Source organism: Rutidosis leptorrhynchoides, chromosome 1 (assembly GCF_046630445.1).
Source record: "Rutidosis leptorrhynchoides isolate AG116_Rl617_1_P2 chromosome 1, CSIRO_AGI_Rlap_v1, whole genome shotgun sequence".
In the NCBI taxonomy this organism is placed as follows: Eukaryota; Viridiplantae; Streptophyta; class Magnoliopsida; order Asterales; family Asteraceae; genus Rutidosis; species Rutidosis leptorrhynchoides.
In genome coordinates this window covers 597,663,744-597,682,870 of record NC_092333.1, presented here as the reverse complement: position 1 = coordinate 597,682,870, position 19,127 = coordinate 597,663,744, and the positions used below count along the sequence as shown (strand labels likewise).

At 37.8% G+C, this 19,127-nt stretch overlaps 1 pseudogene; it reads right to left on the bottom strand.

The window, feature by feature from the left end:
• Positions 1–1,308: 1,308 nt before the first annotated feature.
• Positions 1,309–19,127, bottom strand: part of LOC139883852 (F-box/kelch-repeat protein At1g55270-like) — an 83,559-nt pseudogene continuing 65,740 nt past the window's right edge.

Sequence of the window (19,127 nt, the reverse complement as noted above, 5' to 3'; positions counted from 1 at the left end):
ATTGGACAACTTATAAAGTGGAATTTAAATTGAATCACGACTCCATAATCACTACCGCTAGATACATGGATCAAGAGGAGCCATATGAAGAATCAGCTATGGCGTTTGCGAAGTTCGTGCTGTGGTATCAGTCTGGTTGCTCAATAGAACTTTTTTTACAAAGTGCGATTAAGGTTAGCCGTTTTAATGGTGAAAAGAAAGAAGAAGATGACGGTGATGAAGAGATTTGTGTAATTTGTCAAGAAAAGTATAGAACGGAAGAGATTATCGGAACACTGGAATGTAAACATAGTTATCATCATGAATGCATCAATAAATGGTTGATGCTTCCAGATGTATGTGCATGTCCACTTTGCAGGTTGAACGTTTTCCTTATCCGATTTAGATAAATAAATTTTTATTCAATGCACATTTGTTTTGGTTAGTCCAAAAAGTATGAGTCGTTTTGAGTCTTAGCAAGTTGAAATTAATGGCAGTTTTATAAGCCTCATATATAGACTTTGTGACATCAGTTCATGTTATTAGTTACTATACGTGCTTATTGAATCATGTTATTATGAATGAATTAGAGAAAAGTTCAACAAGTAGACACTTGAATCAATTTGAAAAGCCTGACAATTCTCTCTCGGAACCAATTATAAATTTGATTTGATTTGATTTATTTCGGTTTTAAAGTTTGAATTCACTTTCGATTTCAATTCGACATACATGTTTTCTTCCAAAATTTTCAAGCTCGGATGAACAGAGAAAACATAACACCCCTGTTGACATTTAGTAGTCGTCAAGTTCGGTATGATGCTTAGTTTTATTAAAGTAGATAGTAATAAAGTAAAATTAAAACTTCAAATAAAAAGAAAAAAAGAAAAAAAACTTAACGGCCAAGAATGATATTTTAGCTCGCTTTGCATTTCTATAAATACACAACTTTGATGAACAAAAAGAAACATTATGTATATATCTAATAGACAAAACCCTCTAGCACTATTCATCAATAGTAATTAAGGGTATTTTCATCATTTCATATTTTTTTTTATTTTTTTTGTCACCAACGATAAAAGAAGCAACTCTCATAAAAGAACCAACCCTTCAATGCTACCAAAAGATCTCGAAAAAAATTCTTTTTACCTAAAAAATCAACTAACGTTTTTTTTTTCCAACGATAAAGGAGACAACTTTCATAAAAGGAACAACCTTCAATGCTATCAAAGATGTCGAAAAACATTTTTTTTACAAAATAGATCAACTAACTTTAAAAAAAAAAAACAAACGCTAAAAGAAGCAACTTTCACAAAAGGAACAACTCTTCAATGTTAGATGTCGAAAAAAATTCTTTTTTACAAATAGATCAAGATTTTTTTTTAACTCACATTCAAAACGGAGCCTCCGGCGCGAAGCGAGGGCTCCACAACTAGTTATGCTCTAAAACCTCCATTATAAACCAACTGTTTATATATAAGTTCTTAACCCTATGACAAAACACATCCAAACACCATACATCATCGTCATCAACAATGATATCTAAAACTTTATGTTTGAAGCACTTGACAATAAACAATATGGCTCTTCAACCTGTTTCGTCCACCCAAACTCGACCACGAGTTCGACACCAAACTCTTCAACTGCCCTTTTCCCGCTATCGTTTCCCACAAATGCTCGGCCCCACCATCTCTCCCAACGTTCACTAACAATATACTCATATTATTTATTATAAAAGAAAATTTCCCATTAAGCGGAACCAACACTGCAGCCTCAAAACCTTTAGCATCCCCCATATGCATCTCGCTATCGATATCTTACTCCAAGAATCCGTTTTCGCATCATAAACCCTAAATTGCACTCCTAAGCGTAAAGTTTCCGTTTAAGCAAGTGCTCGGGTTTCGCCAACCTGAAACCATCCCGTCTTGAACCGAGGTCCACTCGCCCATTTCAGGTTGGTACATTGCCGTACTCATATCCGAAACAAAACACTATTGATTCTTACTCGGGTGATAAACTTCAACAGATCTTAAGGACCGTTGTACAACTTCACTTTCACCGACAACATACAAATGATTGTTTATAACACACGACCCAAAAAAATGTCCTTCTAATCATATCATGAGCCCGGTGCCATTTATTAGTTCGCACACTATAATACACCACTCGTCTCATTGACCCTTTAATGGAATCTTTAACACCGAATAGATACAAGAGACACCTACTCAAAACTGCACACCCAAACCCTAATGCTTCCGAGTATTCTCTAGGGACGCGTGGCAACGGTTGCCAAAGGTGGTTATTTGGGTCAAACCCATTCGATGTCATCTTTCGGTCATTGTCTCATTTCATAACGTACACCCATTCTTCAAATAGTTGGTTTTTTCAAAGAGAATAGAAGAAGTTTCCAGCTAAGAGACGATACCATCTTTTGCAAACTAAACGGAGCTTACGGTGCTCGATTCTGGGGACCCGGATCAAACGAGCAATGGCAAGTTCATCGGGCAGCCCGGGCAGGAGAGGGGATTGGTTACGGGTCCAGTCACGTGGTTGTTTTTGTCTGGTGGGATGGATTGATGGTTTGATGTCCGGTTGTAGACAGTTTTGAACCATGAACAAATCTTTTTGCTCCTGCAACGGTTTTTAAATCAGCATCTACTCTACATAAGCAAGCTGTTGTATCTACCTGCAGAATTGCGCATAAAGAACATTTGTCAAATTGAGTTAGAATCTTAAACAATATCATCATAATTTGATGTTAAACGACGAATTGAAGATTTCAGTCGTATTATGGTGAGGCTAATTACTGACATGATTGATGATTAGACTATGAAAATACCTAACTACTTAAGTACAATCAACGTTAACCAATATGCATTATGATCAATAACATTCAACATAACACATGGTTGATGAAATGTAATGGATAAAAAGAAAGTCACCTAATTACAGGTAAATGGGCATGCTTTTGGCTTTTTAGGCTCAAACATAATAATGGAATTCAAGAAAGATGATATAAAGATGAAAATTTGGCATACTTAATTTATTACAGTAGTATGCTTTTTTTTTTGGGTAAAGGGTCGATCACCCGGTGAATTTTATAAAAAAATATCAAAAAAATTACAAATCAGCGACTATGGGTGATTGCCCGATAGTCTAAGTATAGCCCAAAGCAAGCAAATCTAGCAAACGCTAGAGACAACCAAACCGAGGTAGCCCAGTCAAAACAAAACATAAACCACAAAACGACTAATTGAGCTGCCATAAAAATTTCAATCGCTGAATGTGACTCGAATCCTTGAATCTGATGGTCATAAGCTTTAGACGAACCGTAGAAAAAATCGTTTGATAAAGCTGCTCTTCAGATCTCAAACCTCCGTTAAATAAACGGTTATTTCTCTCTTGCCAAATGAAGTATATGGAAGCCGCAAATACAAGTTTCACCACCACCACTCTAGCCACTTTTCTATGAGAGACCGGAATCAGCACTTGCAACATAGCCTTCCAATTCGATGCTACCACTTGAAACTGCAGCAGACTCTTTAACTTCTTCCATACATTCGAAGAATATCTACAATCAAAAAACAAATGAAGCGAAGAATCTGGTTGCTGCTTGCAAAGAGAGCAAACACTTCCATAATTCTGTAAAGAAATGTCCCACGGCTTCAATTGGTCTTGAGTTTTCGGTTTATCTTTCATTAACAACCAAAGCACAAATGCATGTCTTGGAATTCTTTGAGGGTACCACACCGTCGAGAACCAATCCACCTGCTCAGACCGAGGGCGAAGAGACTGCCACACGATGCTTACCGAAAACTCATGCAATAACCCATCAGCATCTCTCCAAACTACTGAATCCTGCTTCGATCTGTCCGGGTTTGTTGTATTCACAAGTGATGGGAATCTTGAAATCCATGAAGATGGCCAAACCCACCCAGAATCACTTAAGGGCTTCGAGACAGAATCTTCATTACTTAGACCAGCAGCGTGACGTTCACGAGTAGAAAAAACATCAACCAGAGGACCATAGTCACACCAAGTGTCGAATAAAGCAGATGTATTCTGACCATTTCCAATTTTATGAATTATGAACTTTCGAATACAGCTTCTAATACTTAGAATTTTCCTCCACCCCCAACTCGAATCAGCTGGCGTATTTACCTCCCAAAAACTTTTCCTTTTCAACCTATACGAATGTATCCATTTGACCCAAAGCGATTCCTTACGAGATAAAACGCTCCAAACATGGTATGACATTAAGGCAATATTCCAACTTTTACAGCTTCTAATGCCTAGCCCACCCTCCTTCTTAGGCAAACAAACTTCCGTCCATTTAACTTTCGCTTTTCCTCGCTTTAAGTCACCTTGGCACCATAAGAATCCCCGCAAAACCTTTTCAATGTCTTTCACAATTTTATCAGGCAAAATAAAAACTGAGAACCAATATACTTGCATAGAGGATAAGACCGAAGATATTAATTGGACCCTACCCGCAAACGACAAAAATTTATTCTTCCAATTATCCACTTTCTCCTTAACACGATCTACAAGAATACGACAATCTTTATACATCAGTCTAGAAGACACAAGAGGCACACCCAGGTATTTAACCGGAAGATTTCCCTCTTCAAACGGAAGCAACTCAAGGATCTCGAATTTGACAGCAGAATGTGTTGGGAAATTAAGGTCTCACTAATTCCCACCACCCAGCCCAACAATAATAGTAAAGAAATAAGAACAAATACACAACACAAGATTTAACGTGGAAACTCCAAAACAGGAGAAAAACCACCGGCCCCCAAAGAGAGAAAATACACTATATCACAAATTGTTACAATGATATAGACGACTCTCTTAAGCCAACTACACTCTCCAAAATATTTAACTAATACAACTCTCAAACAAGGGTAAGAAAGAAAGAAATAATCAAATACTTAAAGTGTATTGATTGGTGTAATTTGGAAGTAATCACATGGCCTCCTTTTATAGCCAAGGAGTTCACCTCCAACTTCACTCTTCTACCAATGTGGGACAAAACTCCATTTTTCCTTCTAACCAAAATATAACTAACAAATTTCCACCTTTTGAATAAAAGAAAATAATCATGCTTCCACATTGCAAAGATAACCGATGTAGACGCTTCCTCGACGACAACTTCAAGATCCTCATCTTCATGCCGTTGACATTATCTCCCAAGAGACAAAACTTGCATCTTTACCGAACATTGTCTAAACCGACAATCATTGTCATCACAGACAATCATAACTCTTAACAAAAATTATCATACTCCACCATTAAGAGTATAGCACTTAGAATATCACATTCCAAGCATTTCACCTCGGCACATGTTGTTGAACAACCAGCTGAAACTTTATGGTGCAACTTCCCTGTTTGGCTTTCCCGAAAGTCCCATCAGCTACAACATCAGTTTCCACCACACAACCTGCATCAATGCCAAACCAATGCCCATGTGCAATTGTGGAACAGCTAACGAACATCCCTTTTCATGGTGGCGCGGACACACCATGAGGATGGTGTGACTTCAGAGGAATTCGTCACTCTCCGTAACAACAGAGACAATGTTAGCGTCTTTGGAGCCATTTGCCGGATTAGCTCCACCTGGACAATTAACCCTTACATGCCCAGTCTTCCCGCACCTCCAGCATACCAGATTCTTCCCAGAGTTTCTCTTTCGCCTATCCGAACACAACACTATCGTATCTCCTGATGACGAGACCCCGTTACCTTCCAGTCTTTTCTCCTCGGATAGGAGCTTGCTAGTAACGTCTTCAAACTTCAGAGTTTCTTTCCCATACATCAAAATAGGTTTCATGTGCTCATAGGACGATGACAAAGATATTATCAGCCTCAAAGCTTTATATTCATCTTCCATTTTAACTCCAATAGCCTCCAGTTCCAAAACAATACCATTAAGAATACTCAGATGATCTGAAATCTTTGAACCCCCATCCAAACGCAAAGTATGAAACTGTTCTTTAAGACACAACCGATTTGAGATGCCCTTGCCCTGGTACAACTGCTCTAGTTTAACCCAAAGCTCCTTTGCCGTTGATAACCCGTGCACATTTGCAAGCACGTTCTTTGCAAGACACAAACGAATCGCACTTGCTGCCCTCAAATCCATATCATCCCATTCTTCTTCATCGAACTTACTGCTAGAATCACTGCCAGGAACAAGGGTGGGTTTACCCTTCAAAGCCTTATGTAAACCGGACTGAATCAACACATCCTTGACTTGAACCTGCCATAAGCCAAAATTGATCATCCCATCAAATTTCTCTACATCAAACCTCATTGGACTGAACTTCGACATCGTATCCGTATCCTATAAACAACACTTTCTCCGATTTTGCTCACGTTTCGAATAGCCAAAAGATGTAGCAGGTAGCCAGGACCCTTTAAATCGGAAATTCACAACTAGGCCACTAACAAATCCAACTATTACTACGAATCAGAAAAAATATTGTCTAACCAGATACCCTATACGATCAATAGAACTCGTTTCTGATGTGGACGATCCACTCCCGTGGCAACCACAGAGCATACTCCGACTCCTATAACCGAGACCCCCGTCAAACCTGACGCTCTGATACCAGTTGTTGGGAAATTAAGGTCTCACTAATTCCCACCACCCAGCCCAACAATAATAGTAAAGAAATAAGAACAAATACACAACACAAGATTTAACGTGGAAACTCCAAAATAGGAGAAAAACCACCGGCCCCCAAAGAGAGAAAATACACTATATCACAAATTGTTACAATGATATAGACGACTCTCTTAAGCCAACTACACTCTCCAAAATATTTAACTAATACAACTCTCAAACAAGGGTAAGAAAGAAAGAAATAATCAAATACTTAAAGTGTATTGATTGGTGCAATTTGAAAGTAATCACATGGCCTCCTTTTATAGCCAAGGAGTTCACCTCCAACTTCACTCTTCTACCAATGTGGGACAAAACTCCATTTTTCCTTCTAACCAAAATATAACTAACACATTATAGAAAAATGCCGTGCTTTTTTGCATGCTCGGAACCAAGCCTGAGCATCGCTTAAATTCATCAAGCGCATCTGAAATGATCTTAACAGAGCTGCAGCTGCCATGCGCAAATAAGAAGAGATCATCCGCGAAGCAGACATTAATAATTTGTTGTTGATCACATTTCGGATGATAACGAAATTGCTCTGATTTTCTAATTTTGCGCTTTAAAAGTAGGGTCAAAGTTTCCATAACCAAAGTAAATAAGTAAGGGGACATGGGATCTGGCGTAATCCACGTTTACCCTTAAATTACCATGAAGCTTTCCATTAATGTTAATGGAAAATGAAGCAGTAGTAACACACCGCATGATCCATTTAATCATAATCTTATGAAAACCGAACTAAAATAGAATCACCTCCAAAAAATTCCAATCCACAGTATCGTATGCCTTTTGAATATCCACCTTGATTGCACAACGGGGAACACAACGATCCAAGTGATACCACTTCATAATTTCCTGGGTGATCAGTATGTTATCAAAAATTCTTCTGCCCGGGACAAATGCTGATTGGTTTTCACTAACCACATACTCCAATCCATCTTTTAAACGAGAAGTTATGATCTTGCTTATGCACTTATATATAACGTTACAACACGAGATGGGCTGATAGTCAGAAACCTTACTTGGAGTAAGAACTTTCGGCAATAAAGCCAAGGTAGTATGATTGATTTCTGTTAAGAGTTGACCATTGACAAAAAATTCCCTAACCTCTTCAATGACCTCCGTCCCAATGATATCCCAAGCTTCCTTATAAAAAACCGATGTGTATCCGTCCGGGCCCGGTGATTTACCATCGCCAATATCGAAAATAGCAGTTTTAATCTCGAAGTCGGTAACAGGGCGAATCATTAAAGCCGCTAGTTCTGGATCAATCTTCTTAGTGAAAATACTTTCAGGAGACACAATAGGTTCACACGCAGCAGCTGTACCAAGAAATTGCATAAAATGATTGACAAAAATAGGAGGCACATCTTTACCTTCAAGCATGCGACCCGAATTGTCCATCACAGATTAGATCCTACTTCGATTCGATCTACCTTTAACAACCTTGTGAAAATAACTTGAATTACTATCACCGACCCTTAGCCATTCCACTTTGGACTTTTGTTTCAAGAAACGTTCTTCATCAAGAATGGCTTCATTAAACTCCTTTAGTTTATTCGTCTCAGCTTCACGAGCCTCCACAGAGAATGGATTATGGTCTAAAGCGATTTGGGCTGTATCCAATTCTTCACGAAGTTTTGCAACTCTAGCATGAAGGTTGCCCTAGTCCCACATTACCTTGCGTAAAGGCTTTTTTAACAATCTTAGTTTCTTCACAAGTTGGAACATTTTATGCCCCTCTATAACCACTTTCCAACCCTCTTGAACGATACATTTAAACTTCTCCTTATGAACAATATAGTTGCTAAATCTAAAGGGTTTCGGCCGATACACCTACCTAGATGGAAACTTCAACACTGCCGGACTATGATCTGATATTCTGTATGGCTGGAAAATAGCATATGCATTAGCAAATATTTCCATAAACTTACTATTAACCATGATTCGATCAATCTTTTTCAAGACGCCCGAATCTGTATGTGGCCTTTGATTCCAAGTAAAATGAATACCATATTGATTAATATCTTCCATTTGAATACAATCAACACATTCTTTAAAATCCTTCATAGCAACCGTCATATGAGAACACCCGGCTATAGTATCTTCCACAGTTAAAGACGCATTGAAATCGCCCATGATGGCCCATGGTTGATTTCCAACAAAACTATGATGCAATATTAAGTCCTTCCATAAGGTTCTCCTGACTATGTAACGACCCGACTTTTTCGACTTGCTTTTGTGCCTTGTATTTTAGCGAAACTGCGTATTTGTGCGTACTGTGCTACTTTATAATCTGAAATCTTTATACACATGGCTTACTTTCATTTATGTGTTAAAACATGCCTTTAAGTACGTAGGATACTTAACTTGATCACCGGAAACCTTTATGACCGTTAGTGTCACTTGACGTTACGAACAAACTGCGTACTGCGTACACGTTTAACTTTTGTCGTAATCGGAATATTATGACTACGAAATCTTAATTATTATTTTATAATAATAATTACTTGGGTTTATGGATGCTTAATTACGCGTAGTAATTTACTTATGCTTACTAGTTAGTCTTGTTGGACTTTCTACCTTGTTGGGCCTTAGTCCACCCTACACTAGTTAGTGGACTATTTAATTAGCCCAATTATTATTAGCTAGTGACCCATTAATATGTAAGACAAATGCCCATTTATTAGAGGGAACATACTAGCATTTATGTCAAGTATTATCCTTAATGTTGCATGGAATCCCAACATAAGCACCAACTTTAGACAACCATTAACCAAAAAGCAAAAGTTGGTCTCCCTTGTCCCCCCACCCATACCCACGGCCACATACCCCCTCCCTCACCCCATCCACCTATAAATACAAGCCTCATTCCATTCATTTTACACTTGCTTTCATTTGTAATTCACACACACTCACTCTCTAATTCTCTCGCTAGTCCTTCTCTCTCTAAAAAGTGTAAGTATTGATTTTTCTTCTTCTTCTTCCTCTCTCTCTCACAAATTCATCATCATCATCATCATGGGTCGAGCTTTTTAGCTTTGATCTTGATTACATCTTGTAGATTCAAACTTAGATTTGAATCCTTCAAGAACATGGAAGATTCAAGCTTTCTAGCTTTGAATCTTCACCCACTTTGTAGATCTATATTTTTTAACTTTAATCTTGCTATATTGTTATAAAGATTCAAACTTATGTTTGTAATCTTCATGTAACTTAAAGATCCAAGCTTTATGCTTCAAGATCTTCATGAACAACCAAGATGCAAGCTTTCTAGCTTGAATCTTCATATCTTTTGTTGGATCTAAGTTTTCTAACTTATGATCTCATTATTTTGTTATAAAGATCAAAACTTGTGTTTATGGTCTTCATATAACTTAAAGATCTAAGCTTTATGCTTCAAGTTCTTCAAGAACACTAAAGGTTCAAGCTTTCTAGCTTTGTGACCTTATAACTTGTGTGAAAAGGATCCAAGCTCTCTAGCTTAGAGTTCCATCACTTCATTTGACTTATATTATGTTCATACTTGTTTGATTGAGGTAAAGTTTGTAGCTTTAGTTGTAAATGTAACTTGTAATTGTGTTAAGACTAAGGATATGATGTAACCTTGGTTCATCATCCATCTAAGACTCTTAAATGAGTTGTGTTCTTACTTGGTCTTAACATATTGTGTGTTGATGGTAGAATCTTGGTCAAGGTGATGCTAACCCATCAACGAGTTGTACACTTGAAGCTACAAGCATCAAGGATGAGAACCGTGATGAGCATCAAGCACTAAGAACCCCACCGGAGCACATTGCTTACTGTTTTTGGGATCAGATCAGACCACCTGGGCTACTATAAAGTTGATTTTCAGTTAGTTTGGTTCGATTAGATGATTTTCTGTTTAGACCTCATCTTAATCCGAGTTACGGTTTAGGATTTATGGCCTTCCGAAAGTCACTACACCCTATTAACGTTGTGCTGAAATTTCTGACCTACTCGCACTTAGACCGTCACCACGGTCAAACGAAGACGAGTTTGGTTCTAGAAATTGGTCAGAAACTAGAGGACTCATATACGGAGCCATATCCACTGATTACGCATCTTTTCGATTTACATAGAGGTCGTAGCAGCTGACCGAAGTCAGCCTATTGTTTTGATCTCTATTCTTGTCAAACTTACTTAGCTTTTATGATGATGAACGATGATGATGATGATGACACTTAAACTTATTTGATGCAGTATTAGAACTTATGAGGATAACATACTGAGCTAGTAACCTTTGACTTAGGTTGACGACCTTTCGGACCGACTTACTACTTGCATACTTTCATTATCGACTTTACCGCTCTTATCACTATGAGTTATAGCTTCCCTTTTAACTCATACTATTTTTGGGACTGAAAACACATGCGCTTTTTACATTTTACATACTAGGCACGAGTACTTAAACTTTATATATGTGTGGGTTATACAATGGCATAAACTTTCCCCTTAGCTCGGTAACGTTTAGTCAATGGTTTTTGAACCGGTGAACGCGAATCTTAGATATGGATCCATAGGGTTTGACATCCCCACTCGGGCTAGTCGCGCTAGCATTTAATGGGTGTTTAATACTTCGTAAACATACGCACTCGCCAAATGTACTTTTAGGGGGTTATAAACGTTAAGTTAGTTACCAAGTGCCCACGGTTAAACATATACTTTTCATACTGTTTTGGAATACTGAAATCTCGTGGCCTACCTTACATTACTGTTACAACTTAAACTATAGCTCACCAACATTATTGTTGACGTTTTTAAGCATGTTTTCTCAGGTGCTTATGTAACAACCCAATCCGTTAACCGACCAAAAATGCAGCATAAAAAAAAAATTTAAAACTGAGCTGTCCAGATGGGGTACGCGGCGCGCACCCACACCTGTGCGCGGCGCGCACAGGGCCTGGCAGCCCGCTGTCCACTTTTTCCAATTTTCGTAAAAAGATCTCTTGCTTCCCGACACTTTTAGACCAAACGCTTTTCACAACATTTTATATTAGTCAAAACTAACACGTTCCAATAATAAAATGAGTTTTACAAGACCGGGCCCACATCGGCCGTTTTACGACTTTCGTACAAAATACAAGTTTTCGACCACACGACTTCTAATACAAAATAAAGCCGAGCATGGTGATTGGGGATATGCTACCCAATCCTATCCAATCCAAAAGCATGATCTTCTAAAGCAAACTACGCAAGTCCACTAGTCCCACGCTTACCCGAGCAACCGCATCCATGCAAATCTATAAAAATATAAACAACGAGAGGGTAAGCTAACGCTTAGTGAGTGAAAATATACTACATACATATATATGCATAAAATGGACACGCCACACAAATAATCAAATACCGCATACCGGAGCATCCATGCATAAAGGCAAGCTAATCTAAGCATACCGTACGATCACTAAGCAACAAGCTAAATATGCATCAACAAACATAAGTTCACCAACGACGATGTGAACAACGCCAAGAAGCTACACCCGGAGGGTTAGCTACATCACGACAATACAACAATATATATAACAATATATAAACGAATAAGGTTAACCCCTTAACCCATTACCGAATACCAAACACCACGATGAAGATTAGCCGAACTACACGAGCCTTAGTAATCCGGAACCACACGAGATTACTATCTTCAACAAGACAACATCGAGGTTGGCTGAACTACACGAGCCTTAGTAATCCGAACTACACGAGATCACTACCTCAATAAGATGACCGAACTACACGCGTCACCATGAATCCGAACTACACGAGACTCACTTCCGATAAGATGACCAAACTACACGCGTCATCGTGAATCCGAACTACACGAGATCCACTTTCACAATTCAAAACCCACGGTCACGGGATTATAAAATCCACCACATCGGGGTTATCCACATGACAACAATATCAACCCTTCGCCATTGGGGTTATATACCCCACATCACAAACACGTGTGATAACGTACACACAAAACGTGTACCTCGCCAAAGGTGGTCAACCAAAACGCACAACCGTGCCAATTGGACCTAAACGCAAGTCCATCGAATCCACCTATATGTGAAGTGAGCTCTATAACCGAGAACCACTTCACCCGACCCGCACCCATCCTACACATACATATGCACATAGGATATTAACACTCACCTTGTCGTCTTGATGAATGCTTCCAAGTAATCCGCAACTCGTCAATGGAAAGTACATATTCCTTTATCACAATTACAACAACACACTTAGAGTGGATTTACAACCAACTCAATTCGACACTTAGTGCAAATTCGACCAATTGCACTCATAAACACAAAACGCGTCCAAACTAACAAATAATCACTAATCACAAGTGAACATGGTTCTAAAATGCCAATTAAACCCGAACATAAGTGTTAAACACTCGTCTTGCCCAAATTGACACCAAACCCAAATTTGACCCTTTTCAAAATCAATCAATCAAAAACTCCCACTTAGAATCGATCACGTCCTCGTGATCCTCGTCACTTAACCAAACGGACCACACTCCACGATCTTCAAACATAAGTCCCAATCCGACTTTCCTAAGCAATTCTTCCCAATAAATCGCCTCTATCAACTAAAATCGTCACCCGCGATTTATCAAATCCGCAAATCCGAGCACTAAAACTTGCTCATTCCCTCACATCGGGAAAACTCAACCAATCTCTTACCGAGATATCAATCCCTTAGCATACCCTTACCGAGTACAATGCTAAAAGCAACCAAGTCTCAACCTAAGGTCAACAACCCGAAACGATGAAGACCGAACAAAACGAATCCTTACGGATAACACCAATCACTAAACATCCTTTGTAGTGCACAATACGACCTATACGCAACTACCGTAACTTCATAATCAAACGGTTAAAATCGACAGCGCTCAAAATGATCATGGCAACGCTAGATCCCAAGGTGTACAAAATCGACTATCGTCACACCTGTAACATCACGTGAGCGAAACACGGCTATCACATCACTAATCATACAACATGGTCCTCACGACCTCACCATCGGTGTATAAAACAACCGATAGATCACACAACATGGAGGCTGGCCGAAAACTACACGCGCCTTAGTGAATCCGAAACTACACGCGACTCATCACCTCCACCGCACAACAATCGGGATTGGCCGAACTACACGAGCCCTAGTGAATCCGAACTACACGAGAGTCACTATCCCAATAGAATGACCGAACTACACGCGTCATTTGTGAATCCGAACTACACGAGACTCACTCCTCAAAACAATGACCGAAACTACATGAGTCATTTGTGAATCCAAACTACACGCGACTCACTTCCACAATAAGATGACCGAAACTACACGCGTCATCGTGAATCCGCAAACACACGCGATCCACTCCACAATCTCAACACAGGAATGGTACTCGCATTTCCCACTGGTACTCGCATTTCCCGATAATGTTATACCATGCCGATATAACACTACTCCCATCACACGCGCTCTTTGGCCTCCATCACGACGAGTAGTGTAACATCGCGCACTGCTACACCATAGTGCATCCTAACGGAATACACTAACCATCAACACACGCTCTTTTGGCCTCGATCAACGAGTAGTGTAACATCGCGCACTGCTATACTATAGTGAACCTTAACGGATACCACTAACCATCCACACAATCGAGCAAGAACCACCTATATCAAACATAGGTACAAAACAATAATTCTCTAGAAGAGAATCCGACACACGCATCCCTTAACCGAGGGACTTCACCTTGCTCGCCCAACTCATCCATTATCTCTCAACGAGATTTACCACATTACCACCTCGGTGGTAATTCAAATCCAAAATCATAAGTACAATTTAACCGAAATTGTACTCTACCACAAATCGACCAAACTAGGTCCCAACACAAGTTTCGGATCTACCATAAGCATTATCCGAATTTTCACCCTAAGATCTCCTCGTGCGGGAGTGTAACTCCCCCGCTTGGAACTACATTCCATAACCGCATCTTGTACAACCGTACAATGCTGCCCAAAGGTAGACTTTACCAATAATTTGGTTCACACGACCCATCACCATATCTTGCTCCAACCTTGAGCATGCCAAGGATCTTAACCTATCCTTAAACACTTCGAACGAAACGTGTACCACAGATTACACAACTATACTCTCGCAATCATCCAATTGCTTTAGTTTGTCAAATTCCACCAAGTCACTCATGTACTTAAGGGTTTCACTCCGGTACCCTAAGTGAAATGTCCCATTCTTATTGATTAAAAACGTTCCATATTAATTGATTTCGTTGCGAGGTTTTGACCTCTATATGAGACGTTTTTCAAAGACTGCATTCATTTTAAAACAAACCATAACCTTTATTTCATCAATAAAGGTTTAAAAAGCTTTACGTAGATTATCAAATAATGATAATCTAAAATATCCTGTTTACACACGACCATTACATAATGGTTTACAATACAAATATGTTACAACAAAATAAGTTTCTTGAATGCAGTTTTTACACAATATCATACAAGCATGGACTCTAAATCTCGTCCTTATTTAAGTATGCGACAGTGGAAGCTCTTAATAATCACCTGAGAATAAACATGCTTAAAGCGTCAACAAAAATGTTGGTGAGTTATAGGTTTAACCTATATATATCAAATCATAATAATAGACCACAAGATTTCATATTTCAATACACATCCCATACATAGAGATAAAAATCATTCATATGGTGAACACCTGGTAACCGACATTAACAAGATGCATATATAAGAATATCCCCATCATTCCGGGACACCCTTCGGATATGATATAAATTTCGAAGTACTAAAGCATCCGGTACTTTGGATGGGGCTTGTTGGGCCCGATAGATCTATCTTTAGGATTCGCGTCAATTAGGGTGTCTGTTCCCTAATTCTTAGATTACCAGACTTAATAAAAAGGGGCATATTCGATTTCGATAATTCAACCATAGAATGTAGTTTCACATACTTGTGTCTATTTTGTAAATCATTTATAAAACCTGCATGTATTCTCATCCCAAAAATATTAGATTTTAAAAGTGGGACTATAACTCACTTTCACAGATTTTTACTTCGTCGGGAAGTAAGACTTGGCCACTGGTTGATTCACGAACCTATAACAATATATACATATATATCAAAGCATGTTCAAAATATATTTACAACACTTTTAATATATTTTGATGTTTTAAGTTTATTAAGTCAGCTGTCCTCGTTAGTAACCTACAACTAGTTGTCCACAGTTAGATGTACAGAAATAAATCGATAAATATTATCTTGAATCAATCCACGACCCAGTGTATACGTATCTCAGTATTGATCACAACTCAAACTATATATATTTTGGAATCAACCTCAACCCTGTATAGCTAACTCCAACATTCACATATAGAGTGTCTATGGTTGTTCCGAAATATATATAGATGTGTCGACATGATAGGTCGAAACATTGTATACGTGTCTATGGTATCTCAAGATTACATAATATACAATACAAGTTGATTAAGTTATGGTTGGAATAGATTTGTTACCAATTTTCACGTAGCTAAAATGAGAAAAATTATCCAATCTTGTTTTACCCATAACTTCTTCATTTTAAATCCGTTTTGAGTGAATCAAATTGCTATGGTTTCATATTGAACTATATTTTATGAATCTAAACAGAAAAAGTATAGGTTTATAGTCGGAAAAGTAAGTTACAAGTCATTTTTGTAAAGGTAGTCATTTCAGTCGAAAGAACGACGTCTAGATGACCATTTTAGAAAACATACTTCCACTTTGAGTTTAACCATAATTTTTGGATATAGTTTCATGTTCATAATAAAAATCATTTTCTCAGAATAACAACTTTTAAATCAAAGTTTATCATAGTTTTTAATTAACTAACCCAAAACAGCCCGCGGTGTTACTACGACGGCGTAAATCCGGTTTTACGGTGTTTTTCGTGTTTCCAGGTTTTAAATCATTAAGTTAGCATATCATATAGATATAGAACATGTGTTTAGTTGATTTTAAAAGTCAAGTTAGAAGGATTAACTTTTGTTTGCGAACAAGTTTAGAATTAACTAAACTATGTTCTAGTGATTACAAGTTTAAACCTTCGAATAAGATAGCTTTATATATATGAATCAAATGATGTTATGAACATAATTACTACCTTAATTTCCTTGGATAAACCTACTGGAAAAGAGAAAAATAGATCTAGCTTCAACGGATCCTTGGATGGCTCGAAGTTCTTGAAGCAGAATCATGACACGAAAACAAGTTCAAGTAAGATCATCACTTGAAATAAGATTGTTATAGTTATAGAAATTGAACCAAAGTTTGAATATGATTATTACCTTGTATTAGAATGATAACCTACTATAAGAAATAAAGATTTCTTGAGGTTGGATGATCACCTTACAAGATTGGAAGTGAGCTAGCAAACTTGAAAGTATTCTTGATTTTATGTAACTAGAACTTGTAGAATATATGAAGAACACTTAGAACTTGAAGATAGAACTTGAGAGAGATCAATTAGATGAAGAAAAATGAAGAATGAAAGTGTTTGTAGGTGTTTTTGGTCGTTGGTGTATGGATTAGATATAAAGGATATGTAATTTTGTTTTCATGTAAATAAGTCATGAATGATTACTCATATTTTTGTAATTTTATGAGATATTTCATGCTAGTTGCCAAATGATGGTTCCCACATGTGTTAGGTGACTCACATGGGCTGCTAAGAGCTGATCATTGGAGTGTATATACCAATAGTACATACATCTAAAAGCTGTGTATTGTACGAGTACGAATACGGGTGCATACGAGTAGAATTGTTGATGAAACTGAACGAGGATGTAATTGTAAGCATTTTTGTTAAGTAGAAGTATTTTGATAAGTGTATTGAAGTCTTTCAAAAGTGTATAAATACATATTAAAACACTACATGTATATACATTTTAACTGAGTCGTTAAGTCATCGTTAGTCGTTACATGTAAGTGTTGTTTTGAAACCTTTAGGTTAACGATCTTGTTAAATGTTGTTAATCCAATGTTTATAATATCAAATGAGATTTTAAATTATTATATTATCATGATATTATCATGTATGAATATCTCTTAATATGATATATATACATTAAATGTCTTTACAACGATAATCGTTACATATATGTCTCGTTTAAAAATCATTAAGTTAGTAGTCTTGTTTTTACATATGTAGTTCATTGTTAATATACTTAATGATATGTTTACTTATCATAGTATCATGTTAACTATATATATATATATATATCCATATATATGTCATCATATAGTTTTTACAAGTTTTAACGTTCGTGAATCACCGGTCAACTTGGGTGGTCAATTGTCTATATGAAACATATTTCAATTAATCAAGTCTTAACAAGTTTGATTGCTTAACATGTTGGAAATATTTAATCATGTAAATATCAATCTCAATTAATATATATAAACATGGAAAAGTTCGGGTCACTACAGTACCTACCCGTTAAATAAATTTCGTCCCGAAATTTTAAGCTGTTGAAGGTGTTGACGAATCTTCTGGAAATAGATGCGGGTATTTCTTCTTCATCTGATCTTCACGCTCCCAGGTGAACTCGGGTCCTCTACGAGCATTCCATCAAACCTTAACAATTGGTATCTTGTTTTGCTTAAGTCTTTTAACCTCACGATCCATTATTTCGACGGGTTCTTCGATGAATTGAAGTTTTTCGTTGATTTGGATTTCATCTAACAGAATAGTGAGATCTTCTTTAGCAAAACATTTCTTCAAATTCGAGACGTGGAAAGTGTTATGTACAGCCGCGAGTTGTTGAGGTAACTCAAGTCGGTAAGCTACTGGTCCGACACGATCAATAATCTTGAATGGTCCAATATACCTTGGATTTAATTTCCCTCGTTTACCAAATCGAACAACGCCTTTCTAAGGTGCAACTTTAAGCATGACCATCTCTCCAATTTCAAATTCTATATCTTTTCTTTTAATGTCAGCGTAGCTCTTTTGTCGACTTTGGGCGGTTTTCAACCGTTGTTGAATTTGGATGATCTTCTCGGTAGTTTCTTGTATAATCTCCGGACCCGTAATCTGTCTATCCCCCACTTCACTCCAAAAAATCGGAGACCTGCACTTTCTACCATAAAGTGCTTCAAACGGCGCCATCTCAATGCTTGAATGGTAGCTGTTGTTGTAGGAAAATTCTGCTAATGGTAGATGTCGATCCCAACTGTTTCCGAAATCAATAACACATGCTCGTAGCATGTCTTCAAGCGTTTGTATCGTCCTTTTACTCTGCCCATCAATTTGTGGATGATAGGCAGTACTCATGTCTAGACGAGTTCCTAATGCTTGCTGTAATGTCTGCCAGAATCTTGAAATAAATCTGCCATCCCTATCAGAGATAATAGAGATTGGTATTCCATGTCTGGAGATGACTTCCTTCAAATACAGTCGTGCT